The following is a 15,306-nucleotide window of genomic DNA, read 5'->3' on the forward strand; positions in this document are numbered from 1 at the left end:
GAGACAATTAATGAGGGCAGGCCACTCAGCTGGGACTGCAGTGGGTGCATATGTCACAGACTCTGCCCCCAGAGGTTTCTAATCCAGCCATGACTCCAATGACCTGCCAAATTCTTTGGATCAATGGCAGCTCTGGCATGCTCACAGTCCTCCAGCATGGGCCTGAGTTGACATCCTTGGCGTACTCATATCTATATTGGGGACCTCACATAGCTGACACTTTCTTTTTAAAAAAATTTATTTATTTATTTATTTTAAAGAAAGAGACAGAGAAAGTGCAAGCAGGGGAAGAGGGAGAGAAAGAAGCAGAATTCCCATGGAGCAGAGAGTACCAATGCAGGACTCCATCCCAGTACCCTGGGTTCATGATCTGAGCTGAAGGCAAACCCTTAACCAACTGAGCCACCCAGGCGCCCCTAGCTGAGACTTTGTGAATTTCTCCAGAGCAGAGCTGAGTTGTAATGTGGTCTTCATTCACATCTTATCAGCAGCAGTGCGACAGTCATCCCACCCTTCCAGGCCACATCTCCCCACCTCCTCAGAACATCACAGCAGTGTTTGCAATGAAGGCAACATGATGACAGCATCATGGTTCTGAGTATAGCACCGTTTAAATCATGCATTTCCTGTAATCAAAAGAAAGGGGATGTGTAACCTTAAAGGGAAGAAAGATACAAAAATGTGGAAAGAGAAGCAGCATTAAGGAGTGACAACCTGAAACACAGCCCTTAAACGACAGTGCCATAGCACAGAGGCTGCAGTGGTGCTTGTCAGACAATTGGCAGATGGTGAGAAATATGGTACGTATCATGCTGCATACACACCTGCTAAGTAATGAATCCATAGAGATGCTGATGTGGTGGGGGATGCCCTCTATAGCCACCTAGGGAGTGGAAGGAGAGCAGACTGTCCCAGGACTTATCAAAGAATACCAGCCAGATGCAACAGATGCCCCAGGTGTGCTCTTCTCCCTGGAATTGTTTCTTGAACTTGCAGTCATCAAGCACAGGCAGGGCCCCAAAACAGCAAAGTGGAAGTAGAGCAGTAGAGGATTTAGGCTTCTCCTGCAACCTCTTCTCAAGTGCAAAGTGTATTCCTTAGAGGCCTTGCATTCCTAAAGATTTTAGAGAGATCATGTGAGCACTGAGTGTATAGGAAAAGAGAACGTACTATAGGAATCCCACAGGACAGAACCAACCTTGCCTGAAAAGCTCTCCCTTTCCTCCCATTACATCCTGAATATTTCAAGAAGTTAGCAGGTAGCAGCGGCTGCAGGGCCACTGTTGTTTCAGCTTTACCATAAACATAGTTGGATATTTTGACATCAACTGAATGACTCATCTTCCTTGAATCTAAAGCATAGACCCAACAAATATGGAGAGCCAGTGCAATGTTTAATTTTTTGAACTATGAAGACCTTTGATATATATGAAAAAGAACAAAACAAATTTATCCATGGTGTACTATAAAAATATTCATATGGATATAGAAAGAGAAAAAAGAGAAAATTTTAAATGTCAAATCCTTTAGGAGTTGTATAATAATGTATAGTTTGTCCTCATAATTATTTCTTAAGATAATATTAACCTCAGAAACAAAAAGTGTAACCAATGCTTACCACAATCTCTGAAACAATGCAAAGATAATTAAAACCTGATAATTATCAACACTCTGACTCCTTGTAGACCCCAAATCTCATGGCAGTCAATCTGGACATCCCACAATTATCATTACATGCCTACCCCAATGCTCAAAAGAAAATACAGATACACACATAGGGGCTTTTGGTTGTTATGTTTTTAGAAAAATGGGAAATAGATGGATATATATATATATATATATATATATATATATATATATATAATTTCCCCTGCTGAGTATTGAAGGCATACCCCAATATATGCAAAAGCTTCTTAGCAAAATCTGCAAGATTTAATGGTTCTAAACATGTAATGAAATTGCTGCTCAATCATGAACTGACCACTGAGCTAATTGAGCAGATATTTTGGTGATTACATATAACAAACAATGCAGATTTTAAAGAATTAATTCAAAAAAGCCAAACAACAAAAAACAACACAAACAACAAACCCTAAGGCTGAGGGAGAATTTGACTTACAGAGTTGTCACATTATACTATTTAAAATGTCATATTCCAAAAACTTATAAGACATGCAAAGAAAGAAGAAACAATGGCACACACACAAACACACACACACACACGCGGAAAAAAAACAATCAAAAGAAATATATCCGAGGAAGCCCAGACATTAAACTTAATCAGACAAATGTTTTAATGTATCCATTTTAAATGTGTCCAAAAACTAAAAGCAATCAGACTCAAATAACTAAGGGAAAGTATGAGAATGATATTTTGCCAGCATAGAACATCAATAAAGAGAAACTGTTTTTGAAAAGACCAGATCTGGAAGGAAAAAGTATAAAAATTGAAATAAAAACTCACTAGAGGAGTTCAACAGCAAATTTGAATAGGCAGAAGAAAGAATCTGAATTTTGGAAGATAAGTTACTAGAGGTTATTGAGTATAAGGAACAGAAAGAAAAAAGAATGGAAGTAAAAATAGTGCCTTTGAGACCTGTAGAACACCATCAAGCAAATGAACATATGCCTAACGGGAGTCCAAAAAGAAAGGAAAGAAAGGAACAAAAAGAATATATAAAGAAATAAAGAGCCAAAATATTCCCAGATTTGATGAAAAACATTAATCTATGCATCCAGAAAGTTCAATGAACTCCAGGTTGGATAAAGTTAAAGAAATCAAGAACTGTCAAAAAACAAGGAGACCACCCTGAAAACAGAAAGAATCAACTGATCATGTACATGAGCTCCTCAATAAAAGTAAGAGTCAATTTCTCATGAAAACCCCTAAAGCCAAAAAAAAACAAAAACCCTAAAGCCATATGACAGTGAGATGACACATTTGAAGCACTGAATCAAAAATACTGCCACCAAGAATTCTATACCCAGCAAAACTGTCCTTCAAAAATGAAGGGGAAATTAAGATATTTCTACATAAACAAAAACTAAGAAAATGCATTGCTAGCAGACCTGTCATACAACATATATTATGGGGACTCATTTAGCACCTAAAATGAAAAGATACTAAACAACAACTCAAATCCAAAAGAAAAACTAAAGAGTACCAATAAGAGTCACAACAGAGGTAAGTATATGACAGTAAAAAGTATTTTTTTTATTATTTTAATTCTTTTTCTTTGCATACCTAATTTAAAAGACATTCCATAAGGCAATAATTATAAATGAATCTGTGTTGATGGGCATACAAGGTATAGGATGTGACCTGTATGAACATAGTGGAGCAAAGGAAAAGAGAATTATGAAACTGTATGGTATCAAAGTTTTTGTATACTACTGAAATTATTTAACATTAATCTGAACTTGATTATAACAGATTATAGATTAAATTACAGATTATAACTATTTATAATTTAGGATATTGATTGTAATCACCAGAAAGAAAACTTAAAATAACTTTAAGAAATGTAGTTAAAAATGGTGTGGGATACTTAAATTGTAAAATAGAAAATATCTACATAGCACAAAATAAAGTGATACTGATTGAACAATGGAACAAAAATATATAGCACATGTAGAAAATAGTAGTGGCACCTGGGTGGCTCAGTCACTTAAGTGTCCGCTTTTGGTTCAGGTCATATTCCTAGAGTCCCAGGATTGAGCCCTGTATCAGGCTCCCCACTCAACGGGGAGTCTAATTCTCCTTCTGCCCCTCATCCCACTCAAGCTCGCTCTCTCTCTCTCTCTCTCTTTCTCTTGCTTAAAGCCCTTAAATAAATAAAAATCTTTTTAAAAAAATAATAGAAAATAGATTGCAAAATGGTAGATATAAATCCTACTTTATTAATTACATTAAGTATAAATGGATAGAAGGGTCCAATCAAAAGAAAGAGAAGGGCAGAACTTATTTCAAAAACATGATCCAACTTTATGCTCTCATAAAAAGACACATTTTATATCTAAAGACACAAGTGGATTGTATATAAAGGTTTAAAAGAAGATACAACATTATAACAATAGAAAAGAGAACTGTAATTCTGACGTCAGATAAAATATATCTTAAGACAAATAAGTGCTGCTAGATACAAAGAATACTTTATAATGATACAAAGCTCAATCAGTCAAAAATATATAACAATTATAAACATATAAGCACCTAACATAACAAATATGCATCTAACAACAGAGCCCCCAAAATACATGAAGCAAAAACTGACAGAATTGAAGAGAGAAATTAATGACTCAACAATAATATTTGGAGACTTTAATACCCTCCCGTCAGTAGTGGATAGAACAACTAGACAAAATGAAATAAAAGAATTAAACAACACTGTTAAACAACTAGACCTTTAGAAAACTCCACCCAACAACAGAAGAATACATATTTTCCTTCTCAAATGCACCTGGAACATTCTACAGGACAAACTATATGTTAGTCTATTAGACAGGTCTCAGTAAATTTTAAAATATCAATATTATACAAAATATGTTTTCTAAACCAAATGGCATGAAATAAAAAATCAAACAAAAAACTAGACTCCTAAATATAGAGAACAAACTGGTGGTTGCCAGAGGAGAAATGGATGGGGGGATAGGAGAAATAGGTAAGAAAAGATTAAGAGTACACTTATCATGAGGAGCACTGAGTAATGTAGAAAATTCTTGAACCTTTATATTGTACATTTGAAACTAATAAAACATTGTGTTCAGTATTTTTAAATTTGACAATTAATAAATTTTAGGGACACCTGGATGGCTCAGTTGGTTAAGTGTCCGACTAAGATACAACATAGAAACAGCGACTTGAAAAACACCTGGGGCACACAGGAGGGAGGATTATGTATATATTTCAGAGTGCATCCTGGAAAGGCAGAGTTCACAGAAGGAATTCTCCAGGAAAAAAGGAGCTGACAGGTGCCTTCTCTCCCCAGCACCACTCATCATAAACACAAGGCTACTTGGGGAAAATAGCATAGCACTGGAACTTGCTACCTAACTTCCTTGCACTGCGCCCTGCCCCCCAACTTCAATGGACCCACCCTTCCCAGTCACAGTTGGCTCAGACAATCTGATATGGATCCCCTCCCCCAGAAGACTGGTGAAAATCTTGCCAATACCATGTCTTCTGATCTACATGTTTTATGAGAACACAGTCCTAGTGGTGGTGCTAAGGGCTACAGGCTCAAGCTCAGGCACACTTTGCTCAAATTGTATACTCCACCCAGGTACTCCTGGTCCTGACAGCAGTGGCAGCAGATTTCATTTCACAAGCAGACCAGTGCACCTCTTGCTAAAAATGCACATCCCACGCTGACCAGACAAAATGCTGCCATTAGGAGGCAAAGGAAGTCTCACAAATGACTGGACTAAAAGAAAAAGCATCCAAGACACAAATGTAGAGTACAGGCAACACACATAGAAGACATCATTGATGCACCAGGTTCTGGTGAGCATGGGACACTACATGGCACTATAGAACCCTTTCTTCATAACACCATTACTTTCAAGAGTAAAGACTTAGGTGACTTTCCTAACACAGAGAAACAGACACAGAGTGAGACAAAATGAAGAGACAGAGGAATATGTCTCACATAAAAGAACAGGACAAAACCACAACAAGAGATCTAAGTGAAATGGATATAAGAAATATGCCTGATAAAGAATTTAAAGTAATGGTCAAAAAGACACTCACCGGACTTGAGAAAAGAATGGAGGACATCAGTGAGACCTTTGACAAAAAGATTTAAAAAAAATCAAAGATAAAGAATATAACAAATGAAATGAAAAATACACTTGATAGAATAAATAGTTGTCCAGAAGAACAAGTTAATGACCTGGAAGGAGAGTAATTGAAAACAATTAAGGTGAGTAAGTACAAGAAAAAAGCTATGCAAATTGAGAATATACTTAGGGACTTCAGTGATTCCATTAAGTAGGATAACATTCACTTTATAGCGATCCTTGAAGGAGAAAAGAGAGAAAGGGGGGGAGAAAAATTATTTGAAGAAATAATAGCTGAAAACTTACTTAATCTGGGGAAGGAAACTGATATCCAAATCCAGGGGGTGCAAAGATGCCCTAACAAAGTCAACCAAAGGGGGTCCACACCAGGACACATACTAATTTAAATGGCAAAAAAGTAGTTACAAAGAAAAAAAATTTAAAAGAAATAAGAAAAAAAAGAATACAGTTGCATACAAGGAAAACCCCAGAAGACTATCAGCAGATTTTTTCAACACAAACTTTGCAAGCCAGAATGGAGTAGTATGACATAGTCAAAGTGCTGAATGGGAAAAATCTGCAGCCAAGAATGTTCTACACAGCAAGGCTATCATTCAGAATAGAAAGAGAGCTAATGATTTTCTCAGAAAAATAAAAATTCAAGCAATTCATGACCACTACCAGCCCTACTAGAGATAGTAAAGAGAACTCTTTGAGTGGAAAGAAAACAACATAAGTAGGAGTTAGAAAGTAGAAAGCAATAAAGCAGTACAAATAACAATATCTATAAAATTCATTTGAGAGACTCATAAAAGCATGTACAGTATGACACCACACACCAAAAATATGGGGAGAGAGGAGTAAAGAGAGGGAACAATCTCAAGCAACCATCAACTTAATATAGACTACTACATGTGGATGGTTATATATAAACCGAAAAGTAATCACAAATCAAAAGCCAGTAATAGATATGCAGAAAATAAAGAGGAATCCAAATGTATCACTAAACAGAACCAACAAACCATGAAAGAGAGCAAGGGAGTAAGGATCAGAGAAAAAGTACAAAAAAAAAAAAAAAACGCCAAAAAGCAATTAACAAAATGGCAATAAACACATACTTATCAAAAATTACCTTGAACGTAAATGGACTAAATGCTCCAATAAAAAAACATAAGGTGACATAGTGGATAAAAAATCAAGACCCCCCTCCCCCCCCCCAAAAAAAAAACAAGACCCATCTATATGCTGTCTACAATATACTTATTTTAGACCTAAAGACACCTGCAGATTGAAAGTCAGAGGATGAAGAACCATTTAGCATGCAAATGGATGTCAAAAGAAAGCCAGGGTAGCAATATTTATGTGAGACAAATAGACTTTAAAACAAAGACTGTAATAAGAAATAAAAAAGAACATTATATAATAATAAAGGGGACAATCCATCAAGGAGACATACAAATTGTAAATATTTATGCACCCAACATGGGACCACTCAAATACATAAAATGGTATTTAACAAATAAAGAGGAATTCATAATAATACAGTAATAGTAGGAGACTTTAACACCTCATTTACATCAATGACAGATTATCCAACGAGAAAATCAATAAGGAAACAGTGACTTTGAATGACACATTAGACCAGATGGATTTAACAGATATTTTCACAACATTCTATCCTAAAACAGTAGAATGACAGCCTTTTCAAGTGCACATAGAACATTTTCCAAAATGGATCACTTATTAGGCCACAAAACAAATTTCAACAAATAAAAAAGATCAACATCATGCCATGCATCTTTTCTCACCACAACACTATGAAACTAGAAATTAACACAAGAAAATAGCTGCACAGAGCACAATGCTTGGGGAGGCTAAATAACATGCTACCAAGCAATGAATGCATCAACCAAGACCTCAAAGAAGAAATTTAAAAAATGACGTGGAGAAAAACAAAATTGAAAGTACAGCAGTACGAAATCTGGATGTAGCAAAAGCAGTTCTCAGAGGCAAGTTAATAGCAACAGGTCTCCCTAAAGAAGCAAAAAAAAAATCTCAAAAAAACAACCTAATCTTATACCTAAAGGAGCTAGAAAAAGAACAAACAAAACCCAAAATGATAAAAGAAATGAAACAATAAATATCAGTACCGAAAGAAATGAGATAGAAACTGAAAAACAAAACAAAACAATAGAAGAGATAAATGAAACCAGGAACTGGTTTGTTGAAAAGATTAACAAAATTGGTAATCCTCTAGCCAGACTCATCAAAAAAAAAAGAAAGAAAAGAAAAGAAAAGAAAAGAAAAGAAAAGAAAAGAAAAGAAAGAAAGAGAGAGACGGAGACAGAGAGACAGACAGAGACAAAGAAAGAAAGGACTCAAACAAAAACACAAATGAGAGAAGAAATAACTGACACCACAGATATATAAACACTTATAAGAGAATATTATGAAAAACTATATTCTAACGAATTGGACAACCTACAAAAAATGGTTAGATTCCTGGAAACAATAACCCACTAAAACTGAAACAGGAAGAAATAGAAAACATGAATAAACTGATAATCAGCAATGAAACTGAATCAGTAATCAAAAAATCTCCAACAAACAAAAATCCAGGACCAGACTACTTCACAGGAGAGTTCTACCAAACAGTTAAAGTAGAGTTAATACCTATTCTTCTCAAGCTATTACAAAAAAAAAAAATAGAAAGAAGAAAACTTCCTAATTCATTCTATGAGGATGAATTATCTTGATACTAAAACCAGATAAAGACACCACAAAAAAAAAGAGAACTACAGACCAACATCTCTGATGAACATCAATGCAAAACTTCTCAACAAAATATTGACAAACTGAATCCTACAATACATTAAAAAAAAAAGGATCATTCACCATGATCTGGTGGGATTTATTGCTGGGATGCAAGGATGGTTCAATGTTCACAAATCAATCAACATGGTACATCACATCAGTAAAAGAAAAGATGAAAACCATATGATAATTTCAATAAATGCAGAAAAAGCATTTGACAAAGTACGACATCTATTCATGATAAAAAAAAAAAAACCTCTCAGTGAAGTAGGTTCGGAGAGAAGATACCTCAACATAATAGAGGCCATATTTGAAAAGCCCACACCAAACCTCATGCTCAATGGCGGAAACCCAGAAGCTTTTCCCCTAAGATCAGGAACAAGACAAGGATGTCCATTCTCACAGTGCTTATTCAACATAGTACTAGAAGTCCAGCCACAGCAGACAACAAAAAGAAATGAAAGGCATGCAAGTTGTTAAGGAAGAAGTAAAACTTTCACTATTTGTAGATGACAATATCATATATAGAAATCCTGAAAACTCCACCAAAAAACTAATAGAACTGAAAAATGAACTGAGTAAATTCACAAGATACAAAATCAATGTACAGAAATGTTTCATTTCTATATGCTCATAATGAAGAAACATCAATAGAAATTAAGAAAACAGTCCCATTTACAATTGCACCAAAAAATAATAAAATATCTAAGAATAAGCTTAACCAAGAAAGTGAAAGACTTGTAGTCTGAAAACTATAGAACATTGGTGAAAGAAATTGAAGATGACACAAATAAATAAAAGACATTCCATGCTCACTGGTTGCAAGAACAGGTATTGATAAAACATCTATATTACCCGAAGCAATACACAGATTTAATGAAACCCCTATGAAAACACCAAAAGCACTTTTTCACAGAGCTAGAACAGATAATCCTCATATTTATATGGAACCACAAAGACCCTGAAGAGTCAAAATAATCTTGAAAAAAGAAAAACACAATGGAGGGCATCACTATTCCAGATTTCAAGCTATGTTACAAGGTTGTAGTCATTAAAATGGTGTGGTGCTAGAACAAAATAGACACACAGAGAGGGTGTGGGAGGCTCAGTTGGTTAAGCATTTGACTTTGGCTCCGGTCATGATCCCGGGGTCCGGGGATGGAGCCCGTGCCAGGCTCCCTGCTCAGTGGGGAGCCTGCTTCTCCCTCTTCTTCCTTCTTGTTCTCTCTCTCACTGTCTCTCTGTCTCTTTCTCTCAAATAAACAAATAAAATAATTTAAAAAAAACTAGACGCACAGATCAATGGAATAGAAAGAAAACAAAGATAAACCTACAATTCTAAGGTCAATTAATCTTTGATAAATAAAGATGTCAAGAATATGCAATGGGAAAGAGACAGTCTCTGCAATAAAATATGTTGGGAAAACAAGACAGCCACGTGCGCAAGAATAAAACCAGACTGCTTTCTTACACCATCACACACACACACACACACACACACACACACACACACCCTCAAAATAGATTAAGAACCTAAATATGAGGAAAAAAAATTAAAAGCAACCTACTGAATGGGAGAAGATATTTACAAATGATATATCTGATAAAGCATTAGTTTCCAAAGTGCATAAAGAATGTATAAAACTCAATATGACCAAAAAAATAATCCAATGAAAAAAATGGGCAGAAGTCATGAACAGATATTTCTCCAAAAAAAAAAAAAAAAAACATTCATTCAGATGGCCAAACAGACACATGAGAGAAAAAAAATGCTCAAAATCACTCATCATCGGGGGAAAAAAAACCCACAGTGAGATATCACCTCACATTTGTCAGAATGGCTAAAACCAAAAACACAAACAACGTGTTGGCGAGGATGTGGAGACAAAGGAAACCTCATGCACTGCACTGTTGGTGGGAATAAAAAGTGGTGCGGCCACTATAGAAAATGGTTTTGAGTTTCCTCAAAAAATTAAAAATAGAACTACCCTAAGACCCAACAATCATACCACCAGGCATTTACCTAAATAGGAAACACGAATTTAAAGGGATATATGCATCCTATGTTTATTTATTTGCAATAGACAATCTATGGAAGCAACTCAAGTTCCATCAATAGATGAATAGATAAAGAAGATGTGATACACACACACACACACACACACACACACATACACACTGGAGTACTATTCAGCCAGGAAAAGGGAATGAAACCTTGCCATTTGCAACAACATGGATGATTGTGGAGACTATAACTTTAAGTGAAGTTAAGCCAGAGAAAGGCAAATGCCTTACAATTTCACTCATTTGTGGAATTTAAGAAACAAGAGAACAAAGGGAAAAAAGAAACAAACAAAAAAATAGATTTTCAACTATAGAGAACAAACAGATGGTTACCAGTGGGACGGTGGGTGAGGGAATGTATGAAATAGGTGACGGGAATTAAGAGTACACATATTTTTATGAGCACTGAGTAATATATGGAACTGTTGAATCACTACATTCTTCACCTGAAACTAATATAACACTTTACACTGGAATTAAACTTTTTTAAAAATCTGGAAGAGCAAATATTGGAGAACCAGCAATATTTCAAACAAGAGTCATAAAACAATATTTATCTTTCTGGGAAAAAACTTTTTAACCTTTGTATTTCAAATGAATTAATTCAAAAAGTGGAAGCTAGCACAAGAATGGGCAAAAATAAAACCATATATCTGATACAGGATTTGTGTGTAAAATATATTAAGAGGTCTTCCAATTTGACAATAAAAAATACGGATAACTCCAATTTTAAGAGCAAGCAAACTATTTGAATATACATTTCTCCAAATGTATACAAATAGAATAGCAAGTAAGCATAGAGAAAGATGCTTGGTATCACTAGTCAAGTGCAAATGCAAATAAAAATCACGCTTTATGCCTGTCATGATAGCTAGAATCAAAATCATAAGCCTTAGGGAGGTTGTGGAGAAACTAGAACTTAATACCTTGTTAGTGGAAATGTAAGATAGGGTAGAACTTTGGAAAATAGTTTGCAAAGTTCCTCCAAATGCTAAACATAGCATTACCACATGACTCAGTAACTCCACTCTTCGGTATATTTCCAAAGAGAATTGAAAACATATGTCCACACAAAAACCTACACACAAATGTTCATAGCAGCATTGCTTATAATAGCCCAAAATAGAAACAACCCAAAATGTCTGTCAACTGATCAACTGATAAACCAAGTGGCATATCCATACAACGGAATATCAAAGTATAGATACATTCTACAACATGGATGAACCACATTAGAGAAGGGAAAGAGCAGACATGAAAGACCACACACTTATATGAAATGTCCAGTATAAGCAAATCATAAGAACAGAAAGTAGATTAGTGGTTGCCAGTGCCTGGGGGAAGGAGGAAATGGTAAATGACTGCTAATAAGTACAGAGTTTCTTTTTGGATGATAAGTATGTTCTGGAATTAGATAGTGGTGGTGGTTGCACAACTTTATGAATATACCAAATCCCACTGAAATGTATACACCAAAGGAGAAGGAATGTAAATAGAATGTGATTGCATCTCAATAAAAGGAAAAAATGCGACAATAAACATTTTTGTACATGTATTGCTACATACTAGGTGGTTCTTTCCAAGGGAAGATTCCCAAATGTGCGATTGCTGTGTCAATGTTATAGACGGTGATTTCCCTAATTTTTGATATTGCCAGGCTGTTTTCCAAAAGTGGCACATTACCTTATACTCATAGCAACAACATATCGGTGGGTTCCTTTCTCTGAATTCTGTTTTGCTCTTTTTAATTTTTGCCAAGCTGATGTATGAAGACAGCATCGTTATTTAGACTCCATTTCCCCGATTCATTCAGCTTCTTTTCATACTGATGTGTATATGGATTTCCCCAACAATGAACTGTCAGAATGTCTCTGTTGCCTCTTTTTCTATTAGATTTTTTGTCTTTTCCTTAACAATAGAAGGTCTTTGTACATTTGATGTATTACCCTTTATATATCTTACACATTACAGACTTTAACCCCTTTCATTTATGATGCCTATATCTTTAAATGTCCATTTATATTATTACAATATCGTTTGAATAATCTGTAAAATAAGAAATAAGCAACACTACTTCATATACTTCCTCTTTCCATGAACGTTCATATCTTCCCATGTCCTGCTCTCAAAATAAAAACCATCCAAAAAGAAAGTCCTCCTCTTCCTACCACCAAATACAGCAACCTGACTGAACCTGTACCTATATGTGCTGCCCCTTAAAAATCTCGAATCAGCCAACCAGTCTCTCTTGGGATCCAAGGGCCCTCATCCTCTTGTATAGCTCCTTAAAATTTGAATTCAAAACTTTGGCTTTATACCATCACTTACCATGACCAGAACTTTATTGGTGTCAAAAAAAAAATGCTAGGTGAATTGAATTAACAGGTTTGGGTCAAGACAGATTACGAATTGATCAAAAATAAGTCAGTTTCCTGAAATTACTGAGACTAGATTAATCTGGTCTAGTCAAAATTCTAATACAGTGTTTCTGTATTCACATTTTTTAGTCTCGGGACCTCTTTACCCCCTTAATAATGTACACCCAGAGGCTTCTGTGTAGATGATGTATATCTATCAACTTATACTGTATTCAAATTAAAACTAATTTTTAAAATATTCATTATTTTTAAATAACAATAAACCCATTTCATGTTAGCATGAATAAATATTCCACGGAAAGGGGTGCCTGAGTGGCACTGTTGATTGAGTGTCCAATTCTTGGTTTTGTCTCAGGCTGTGATCAGTTCCACATTGATGGAGTCGGCTTGAAATTCTCTCTCTCTCTCCTTCTGTCCCTCCCCATTCTCTCTCTCTCTCTCTCTCTCTCTCTCTCTCATATAAAACAAATAAATCTAAAAAAAAATAAATCTTTAAAATATATACTTCATTAAACAACTATATTTTCCAAACCAATTAGTGAAAATGTGGCATTGTTTTGTATTTTTGTAAATCTCTTTTATGTCTTGCTCAACAGAAGACAATTGGGCTCTTGTATCTTTACTGCATTTAATCTGTTGCAATATATTGCTTGTTTCAAGTAGGTGAAGTAGATCCAACTTCACATAGATATGTAGTTGGCAAAGGGAGAGTATTTTCATTACCTTTTTAGGTAACTGTGGACATTCTTCCTCTGTACTACATCTAAACTTGCCAAATAGCAATTTCTTAAGTTTTAGTTGCAATGTGGAATCTGAAATCATGTCAGTGTACTTTTTAACTCTGTTATATAAAAACCTACTGTTGTATCTTGCATGATTGTGTAACACCATGCCTTATTAGTATTCAGAAAAGTTGATTCACTAAGGTATGGAGATTTTCTAAATTTGACACATTTCATCCTACAAATATTTTTAAATAACATTTGTCAATATCATCAGTGATTTTACCTGAAAATTCTTTAAGTTTTGTGAATTATTAAGCTCACAGTGGTAGATACGAGTTTCCAAAAATTCTAATTTTCACTAGAAAGCTAAAATTGTATTATTGGCAACAAATACAGTCAGAGATTATTTCCTTGGGAGTAACAGACTCACTGCATTCCTTTTTAAGAAAAAGCCTACCAAATACTTAAGTTAAAATAACTAGTCTATTAATCATTCTTTTAAGTAAAAATGATGTTCCATGAAAAAGAGCTGCTAATTCAGCTGGCAACTCACTGGTTGTGGGCTTTTTTTTAAAATGTTCCAAATTTTTATTTAAATTCTATCCAGTTAACATACACTGTGATATTAGTTTCAGGAGTAGAATTTAATGATTCATCACTTATATATAACACCCAGCGCTCATCACAAGTTCTCTCCTTAATGCCCATCACCATTTTACCCCACCCACATCCACCTCCCCCCAGTACTCTTCAGTTTGTTCTCTCTAGTTAAGAGTCTCATGGTTTGCTTCTCTCTATTTTTTTCTTTCCCCGATGCTTATCTGTTTTGTTTCTTCAATTCCACATGAGTGAAATCATGTGTCTTTCCCTGACCGACTTATTTCACTTAGTCTAATACACTCTAGCTCCATCCACATTGTTGCAAATGGCAAGATTTCATTCTTGTTATGGCTGAGTAATATTCCATTTTACATATATACCTCATCTTTATCCATTCATCAGTTTTATACCCATTTTTTTCAAGACTACCATTGAAGTTGAATATGCAGTAGAAGGTATTTTTGTGTACTTCTCAATTTGTCACACAGAGTATGAAAAAGATATGTAACCAAGGTTTGAGATTTCATAAAACCAAATTAATAATTTTTACTTCTTAATCCAGACATTTTTAAGGTAAGCTGGCTTTCTTTTTTAACTGTGAATGTAAATGGTGATAAAAAAAAAATACAGTGACTGCTACTACTCTGCAGTTCCCTGTTACCATCAGGGCAAATATCTACACAGTTGTTCCATGCTTGTTCCATGAGATTCAAAAGAGTAGTTTGTTTCCCAGCTCTCACACAAGAGAAGCCATCTTCAGTGATCATGGATCTAATACAGATGAATACAAGCAAAACATAGAAGTCCAATGTCCATTTATAAGCTAAAAGTAGAATTTTGCAGGCAAGTTATTAATTCAACCTTTGTGCTTACCACAACAGCTTTAACACAAAATATAATTTGCTGGAAGGTGGCAGTGCCACAGCTTATTTCACTGACTTTTTAGC

At 35.0% G+C, this 15,306-nt stretch overlaps 1 long non-coding RNA gene across 1 annotated transcript in view; it reads right to left on the bottom strand.

Annotated features, from left to right (window-relative positions):
* Nucleotides 1–292: 292 nt before the first annotated feature.
* The window catches only part of LOC111094018, a 53,953-nt gene continuing 38,939 nt past the window's right edge, over nt 293–15,306 (bottom strand). Inside the window, exons 3-4 of the long non-coding RNA XR_005384200.1 lie at nt 825–1,114; nt 293–626 (exon numbers count right to left, since the gene is read on the bottom strand). This is a non-coding gene — a long non-coding RNA (uncharacterized LOC111094018). The remainder of the gene's footprint in view (nt 627–824; nt 1,115–15,306) is intronic.

This window comes from Canis lupus, chromosome 35 (assembly GCF_011100685.1).
Source record: "Canis lupus familiaris isolate Mischka breed German Shepherd chromosome 35, alternate assembly UU_Cfam_GSD_1.0, whole genome shotgun sequence".
Classification (NCBI taxonomy): Eukaryota; Metazoa; Chordata; class Mammalia; order Carnivora; family Canidae; genus Canis; species Canis lupus.